Genomic DNA, 8,821 nt, shown 5'->3' on the forward strand with positions numbered 1-8,821 from the left:
CACAGTTCAGAGTTCAAACTCCTCCTCTGTTGCCATGGAAGCACAGAGGGAGAAGGGGGAGGCCGGAAGCGCGTTTGTGATCTCATCCCGGAATTTAAAATCTGGACATGGTTTGTTGTGATGAGCCTAACTTTCACTTAGCTGTATTTTTGAAAGGCGTTACATATTGCTTCAATTTGAATGAGTAACCTCAATGAATGTATATTTACCAAGCTAGGTAATACTATATATATTTTTTTGTTTGTCTTTCATAGAGTGGCAAACATTTCACACTTTGCTATAACATAAAAGGATGAAGAACAGGACATTTCTGAAGGCCTGTGTACTATGGAGAGCATGATGTGCTTCCTGTGTGGAGACACTGAATAGTTCAGTGGTTCATTTGAATAGGCATAAATGCAGGACACCTGTTTAACATGTACGTGTGTGCTTGACATGTACGTGTGTATTTGACATGTATGTGTGTGCTTGCCCATTTTCCTTTCATTTTCCCCTTTTAGTCAGTCAGCTGCGCTTTGTCAGGAAGGTTGTGAGTACATACCAGAGTCAGAGGTCTGAGGCTGGTCCATTCATCACGCATAGATTATAACTCATATCTGAAGTGTATCTCCAAAAGAAAATGGGTTTGACTTAGTAAAATAAAATGAAATATTAGGTCATATAACTGTTTTGGACAGCTTAAAATAAAGACAAGTCTCTCTCTGTGCCACTTTGAGGCAGAAAACGGGGGGGGGGGGGGGGGGGGGGGTGTCATGAAATCATGTGGATGATGTGTAAAAGTGCTCATAAACACAGCACAGTCATACAGAGCAGTCATATAGAGCAGTCATAGAGTAGTCACATATCTCATTCCTATGCAGAACTGTTATGGACAACATATGTCTCCTGCTCGTTAGTCCACAATTTATTTTATTTCACCTTCTTTGCATAGTTCATAGTTCTTTAAGGAATATCACAAAGTGAAATAGTGTCACTGCTGAAACCTTTGCCAGGGGTCATGACACCAATCCTTAATTTGACAATTTGTCAAACCCTTTCTTGTCTCTCCTTCCAGGACTGTAATGTGTCTGTCTGTCTATGGAGTAGAGCATAACATAAAAGGATCTACATTCCAGCATCACCTGCTTCCTTTCATTGTTTCCATCTGACAGAATATATAAAAGGAAAAAAAAAGTCAAGTCATAAATTAGCCTGGAGTAATGGTTGCAGTCCTCTCTCCAGAGGAATGATGGTGAAACCTATAAACTGTCCAGTATCCAACAGGAACCTGGACTGCGTAGCAGCAGGGGCCACATGTTGGCCTGCATTAGGCAACATCCTTATGGGCCGCTGCCCTCTCCAGGCACTGCGGTCACACAGCTGTTTCTGATTCAGAACTCTTTCTTCAACACTACATAGGTTGTATTACATTTATTAAACACTTTTACGCATCTCTGGCTGCAAGATTGTCCATCTGTTAGCACGGAACAATATATGTGTTCCAAGTGGGAAGTGAGAGGGAGAGAGAGAGGAAGAGAGGGAGGGAGAGGAAGAGAGAGAGGGAGAGGATACTCTTGTATCATAATGCACTCCGGGTTTGAAGTAGGTATCTGAGATTGATTTAAGAGGCGGTCCTTTAAGCTGAGACATTTAGATCATAGATGAAAATGTAATAAAAGAGAGAGTAAGATAAAAGAAGAGAGCCACATGATTGCTGCAGTGTTTGGGCTCTGCTGGATATGTCCTGCTGGATAGGTCCTGCTGGAGAGGTCCTGCTGGAGAGGTCCTGCTGGATAGGCTCTGCTGGATAGGTCCTGCTGGATAGGCCCTGCTGGATAAGCTCTGCTGGATATAATGTTACAGATGTGTAAGTGGTTCATGACGGCCACAGCTGTAACGTCAGCAATGCAGGGGTTGCCTGAGGCAGGATGGTGAGAATGTTCTTTTAAATGTGCTTATTAAACACAGAACGATACACATTGACGTAGTCAAACAATGACTGACACAGAACACTGGCAATACGCACACTAAAATAGGGTGACCATATTTTCATTTGGGAAAACCAGGACACTTTGGAGCAGGGGGTTGCAGCACATATAATGTGGCATGCATTCACTATTACAATAACATGATATTTACAGTTGGTTTATTAAAAATGCTTTTCAGTAAAAGTCAACAACAGAAACTCCAATAACAAATGATGGTAATTTAAAAACCAGGACATTTCTCACTAAAAAAAAAACCCGGGACGCCCGGGACAGGACGTGAAATATGGACATGTACCGGGAAATACGGACACTAAAACATGCTAACAATAATGAGACATGAGTGCAACACATCACATTACAAACGTGGCAGAGCATAAAAATCTATGTGTAACGCAGCTCGTGCTGCGGAGCTAGGAGGCGGACACAAACGCTGAGGAGAGCGAGATTTATTAGAGGGAATTCCATAATTGTAGTCGTAACAACTGGCAGGGGTCGTAACAGGTGAGCCATCCAGGTTTGACAAGTAGATGATCAGATCATCATCTACTCATCTATTATGTGGCATGATCAGACACACAAAGAGAACGAACAGGGCAACGGGGAGAACACTAAAAGGAATGAACAATGGAACAGGAACAATACTCATGAAATCAAATAACATAAGGATCGTGGCGCACATAGGCAAGACGGCGCAAATGAACAGAACAACCAACAATGGGCTAGGGAGACACAGGGATATAAATACACAGAACTAACAAGACACAGCTGAGGACGATGACGACACGGGTGTGGCAGACAGAGGGAGAAACCAAGGCAACAGACAAGCAGGGCGGGATAAACTGGCAAGGAATAGCACAGACACGGGGAATAGAGACACCGGAGTGACAGCTAAGAGAGGGGGGCATAGCCCTACGGGACACTATGTTCTAATCTCTGTTTTTATTATCTCTATGCAAAGACATTGTAGAAACGTGGTTCAAAACATTTTACGAAGTCTGAAGTCTGGCCCTTAAAATTTTGGCCATAGTAGGAGTTATGAACCAATGAACAGAGGTTTAAAAACCATGTTTACATTGGATTTGTACGTTCATGTGTCACTAAATTTACACCTGCCACGCCCCTCATGTGATTAGACTTGGCGTGTCATTCACTACGTGACCGATACATTATGACATCACTAGTATCTATGTCATATCGTAAAAAGGCGGAACCTCAGGGCTCTCAAGTCTCACGCATTGAGCGTGTGACACACGCATTTGACCGTCTTCACACGCTCACACGGCACACTTCCGATTTCACACGGCAAGAAAAAAAAATCTAGTTTATTTACCTCCGATCCATATCTATGTCGCCCTCCACTGGCGATCGATCGCGATATACAAAGTTCAACACCCCCCCCCCCCCCCCCGCTCAACAACTCACGTTCGCCCCCCCCCCTCCCCCGCTCAACAATTAACATTCGCCACCCCCCCCCCCCCCCCAACAACTCTCACACTCTGACATGAATCCAAAACTTGAGAGCCCTGCGGAACCTTCTGTTCTCATTCAACATCTGGTTGGCTAGCGAGCTTTTTGCTGGCGAGCTAAATTGTTTTGTAGATCATATTTTGCAAACAGCTGCAGAAGCGACACCTTCTACTAGCTAGTTAGCATTAGCTAGTTACATAGGTAACATAGCGATATACAGTACATAGCAGTGATGAATGTAGCTTGAAATCCTGAGGCGTTTGATGAAGAAGCATAAAAGATTGATGGCTAAATGAATGCTGTTTTACAATTTCACTAACTAACAGTGGACATACACAGCTAGGTTCACATATAGGCATGAGGATTGTTATTTGCTCGCTTGCTAAACGCTAGTAGTCATGTAGATAATAGTGATGAAGATATGGGAGCTATGGGAATGTAAATTATTACTGGGGCGGTGTAAAACAGACACAAATTAAGTTAGCTACTAGCTGGCTAGCTAGAAGCTGGTTCTGTGCAAAAGTCATGTAATCGATTCATAATAAAATCGTCATGATTTCGTTTTTTGACTTTTGCCTACAATGACTGCCCATTAGTAAATGTTTACTTTGTATGTTTCCGATTGTGAAAGTATAGTATGGAATAATATAGTATAGATGGGTGGATATGTTTTGGCCATGCTGAACACTGCTCTATGTGTTTGTTTTTATAGTTGCTGTAATGTTTCACACTTGCACACATAAATCTTGACATTTTGATACTCCACGAAGCTTTATATGTAATTAAAAAAGCATTGATCAATCACATTTTATGTCCCTCAGACCAAACTTTTATGCAATACGTGATTGTAAAAGAAAAATTTTATACATTATTTTTTAACCACATTTCTATACTAGTTTATTCAAATATTTCACTATTTTTGCGAAGCCAACACCTTTGCAAACTCATTTCAAACATCAGTATAGTTTGTTTCAGTAAAGGTGGTTTCATACGAGATATGAGAAAAATTTGAAAATCAGACCTCATATTTTGAGCTTTAGGACCATATAATTTATGCAATGTTCATTAGTCAATTTTAACCTCATTGTGACCATTTTGATATGAATTATATGTGTGTAATGTTATTAATAAGTATGATTAGAGACAAATTTAGGAAAACACACTTAAACAGAAAAAAAGGCCTCAAGGGGGAGTCAGGGGCGGTGCTATTAGAGCTCAGACATGCCCAATGGAGGAGACAGGGGCGATGCTATTAGAGCTCAGACATGCCCAATGGAGGAGTCTGGGGCGGTGCTATTACAGCTCAGACATGCCCAAGGGAGGAGTTAGGGGCGGTGCTATTAGAGCTCGGAAATGCCCAATGAAGGAGTCAGGGGCTGGTGCTATTAGAGCTCAAATATGCCCAAGGGAAGAGTCAGGGCTGGTGCTTTTAGAGCTTAGATATATGAGCTACTATTTATTACTAATACTAGTATTATTCTTTTTCTTCTTCTAATAATAATAATAGTTATTTTTTTGAAGTTACACACTCACCTCTGTATTAAACTGCGGCACTGTTTGGATTAAGTGCTGGTGTAAATGTTTCTATGAGCAGTCTGGTCATGAATAAGACAAATACAAGCACCACATTGTTGGTTCTACACACTGCATGAGTAAGGTGGGCAGTCACAGAGCCAAATATTGCAACTATATGTCCAAATCATATAATTATAGCAAATGAGATGTAATTCTACCATCTATTCCGCAACAGCGAGATGTTGCTTTAATTTCCATTTCTTGAGTCCACAGAGTAGTTTATGGTACATTAGATTAGCAGCACAGTTCTGTGCATTTATCCTGTTGGAGCTGTACTGGTGTGTGCTCAAAGCTCTTCATTCTAGAGCTGTACTGGAGTGTGTTTACAACTCTTTACTGCAGAGATTCTATAGTATCATCAGATAGATAAAATTATTCTTACATGATCCAAGCATTTTAATTCCTAATTTATTTTAAATTGGAAGAATGCAGTCCTTGACATCAAGACTTATTAAATATTATTGAAGTGTTTAATTGACTCTAAAATTACTATAAACATTATTTTCTACTACTTAGCCAATGGAGTCAGATAAAAATTAGCATGTTATTGAAAGTAAGCAAATCTAATTTTCCTGAGGATCATCACATCATTTCCACATAAAGTTCATGTTCATGTTGAGGTTCATGTTGAGGTTTTACTGCTAGCAAGGGTTTATTGTTCCACATTCTACATATGTTGAAAATAGATAGATAGATAGATAGATAGATCTTTCAAATTAATTAATTTCTAGGTGCTTTATTGGCATGACAAATAATGATACGTTTGTACTAGGGGTGACCTGCAATAGTCACTGATTCGACTAGAGTCGACTATACCCCATAGTCGACTATGAACGTCTTAGTCGAATGTACCATTCTAACTGCATGGGGGTGCCCAAGGATGCTGCTAAGCATTAGTTGTTACATGAAATGTCTTTGTTTTCGTTATATATAGCTTTTTGTCAAATAACATTATCCTAATTTCTGTTAATAAATATTTTTAAAAGATGTGTGCGCATTATCAATAGGCATCTCCCTTACTACTCATTAATAAATCACACCCTGCAGTTGCACAATCCAAATGAGCGGAGCTGAACACGCTACAGGATAGTCAGCATCTGCCAAGATTATAATGGCTACTAAAAAAACTTGTGGGAGTGTTTTGAAAAAGATAAAGATGAATAAAACAAAGTAAAGTGCAAGTTATGTCATCAACGTCTTTCATTTCACATGACAACAACCAACATGGCATACCATTTATGTGACGGGCAGGTGTGAGCAACAAAAAGGAAGCGATCACGCCAAGTCTCAGGGAAAAAGGGTGGTTTAATATAAAGTGTGCAAAACCTAAAACCCGTGCAATAGATCCAAATTAAGGATATAATGACCAGCGGTCAACTGGTACAAAGACAAGACATATATAGGCAAACAAACGACCCTCAGGTGAGACGGATCACGGGCTCCGCCCACCTGAGGAACGCACATGACGTCACCAAACAACAACAACAACAGCCGCTGTGGACAGAGACGGCCGGTAGGGGGCCGCCTCACCGTGACAGACCCCCCCACCAAGCCGCACTCCCCTCCACTGGGTGTGTGGCACACAGCGGCTGCACACAAAACATGAAGGGGCAGGAAGGCAGAGACAGGCAGGAACACACCTCCTGCCGTCCGGGAGCTGAAACATAAAACACAAAACATTACTCAACTCACCTCCCCGGGCGGGACCCTGGACCGACCGGGCCGTTAACAACACAAAACCACGCCCCGGTCGGTCACAGGGCCCTCACGCCCTAACCGGCATTCAGCTGGTAAGCCCCATGGGTGTGAGGACGAGGGGCTACGGCTCCTCTCTCGTCCCTCGTGTGTGTGTGGGTGTGCAGGCTACCTCTCCAAGGCGTGGCTACTTCACCTCCTGGACCTACCTCCTCCCAGAGCTGACCCCTGCCTTCTGCTAGGGGTCACCCCAGCCTCCTGGGGAGCCAACCCCTCCCGGGGCCTCTCATCTCAAGGTGGACTCCTCCACCCAACCCAGGAGCGCCAGAGACCGAGGCCCAGAGCACCCCCGACGCGGGCTAGGGAGCAGCCCCAAGGGCCTCCTGGTCACCCCGGGCAGGAGGGAGGATCTCCATCCCCAGCAGGAGCTTTTCAGACCGGAGCCCCATGGTCCCCAAACATCCGGGGGCCCCAGCCCTCTAGGGAGGGGCTCTTCACGACCGGGCTCCGGTCACCCCACAACACAAGGGGGCTCCTGCCAGGTGGAGACCCCCACAAGGTCCAGGAACACTGCCAAGGAGAAGCACCTGCACAAAGAACACAACCACACACACACACACACACACACACACACACACATACAAACAGGAAACACAAACGCGCCTTACCCTATTCAGGGCCTCCCTTGGGAGAGACGCCCTCCGTGCCACACCCCATGGCACGGGACCACAGCCGGTCCCCCCCCAAACACACATTTAAGGGGAGGAGCATGCGTGGAATTACATGTAAACATTAGACAACACGCTAGGACAAAACACACACGCAAATACTAGACAAACAAAAAACGGTGTACAAACAGTAAACGAACGGGTTCAAAACGTGCGTGCTCTACATAAACACAATAGTGACGCGCCGCTCAGAGTCGCAGTCGCTCCCCACATTAAACACAAGACACACGGGGAGCGAGGCGACCGTGACGAGCGGCGACCGCGTCACACACATTAAACACTAAACACATAACGACGCGCACGCACACTGATCCTCCGGTCCGTTACCCGTACACACTTATCACACACACATACACGAGAGTTTTCCCAGGCAGACACCCTGGTCCTCACCGGCCACACACAAACAAACGCACGGCGGAACTCTCTCAACACACAACGGACACGAAGGGCTTTCCCAGGGCAGACTGCCCTGGTCCTCGCCGTGCTACACATACACACACACACACAAAACACAAAAGCACGGCGGAGCTCTTCAAACAAAACACCACGTAGACAAACACTTACCACGAGACATGACCACGAACGAAGGAGAAAGTAAAAGAGACTCGGCGGCTTCCGAAGGGTGGCTGGTCATTCTGTGACGGGCAGGTGTGAGCAACAAAAAGGAAGCGATCACGCCAAGTCTCAGGGAAAAAGGGTGGTTTAATATAAAGTGTGCAAAACCTAAAACCCGTGCAATAGATCCAAATTAAGGATATAATGACCAGCGGTCAACTGGTACAAAGACAAGACATATATAGGCAAACAAACGACCCTCAGGTGAGACGGATCACGGGCTCCGCCCACCTGAGGAACGCACATGACGTCACCAAACAACAACAACAACAGCCGCTGTGGACAGAGACGGCCGGTAGGGGGCCGCCTCACCGTGACAATTTAAAACGAAAAAAAAAACAGTTCAGCCGTTTGTCGTTTCGGTCGTGTCGTGTCGTTTCCTCGGTGCGTCTCAGCAAGTAGGACTATAAATATTTTTTGTTGTTGTTTGCTTTTTAAACCCCATTACTTGAACCTTTACTTATATATATTTTTTGCTCTGGTGTGGCAAATTGTTTTTATATTTTCAGGCAGGCATATTTTATTTAAAATATTTTTGACATTTTGCACAGTGCTTGTCAAAGTTCAATATGCACATGGACGGTGACTTTTTTTGTTCATGTTCTCTAACGTTTCATAAAAAAAAAAAAAAGTAAATAAATAAATAAAAGCTACCATGTTTTTTAGGTGTTTTAGTATCATTTTAAGTGGAAAAAAGTCCTGAATGAGAACGGGATCCCGTTTAAGGCGCTCTAGAGAAAAATACCTGATTCGACTAATAGTCGACTAAAGGGA

At 43.8% G+C, this 8,821-nt stretch overlaps 1 long non-coding RNA gene across 1 annotated transcript; it reads left to right on the top strand.

Moving 5' to 3' along the window:
- The first annotated feature begins 61 nt into the window (after positions 1–61).
- On the top strand, positions 62–1,344 carry LOC143476213 (uncharacterized). Its single transcript, XR_013121239.1, has 3 exons — positions 62–110; positions 255–418; positions 1,055–1,344. It is a non-coding gene; the product is annotated as an uncharacterized LOC143476213 (long non-coding RNA).
- The last annotated feature ends 7,477 nt before the right edge of the window (positions 1,345–8,821 follow it).

The sequence above is a fragment of the Brachyhypopomus gauderio genome, chromosome 15, assembly GCF_052324685.1.
Source record: "Brachyhypopomus gauderio isolate BG-103 chromosome 15, BGAUD_0.2, whole genome shotgun sequence".
In the NCBI taxonomy this organism is placed as follows: Eukaryota; Metazoa; Chordata; class Actinopteri; order Gymnotiformes; family Hypopomidae; genus Brachyhypopomus; species Brachyhypopomus gauderio.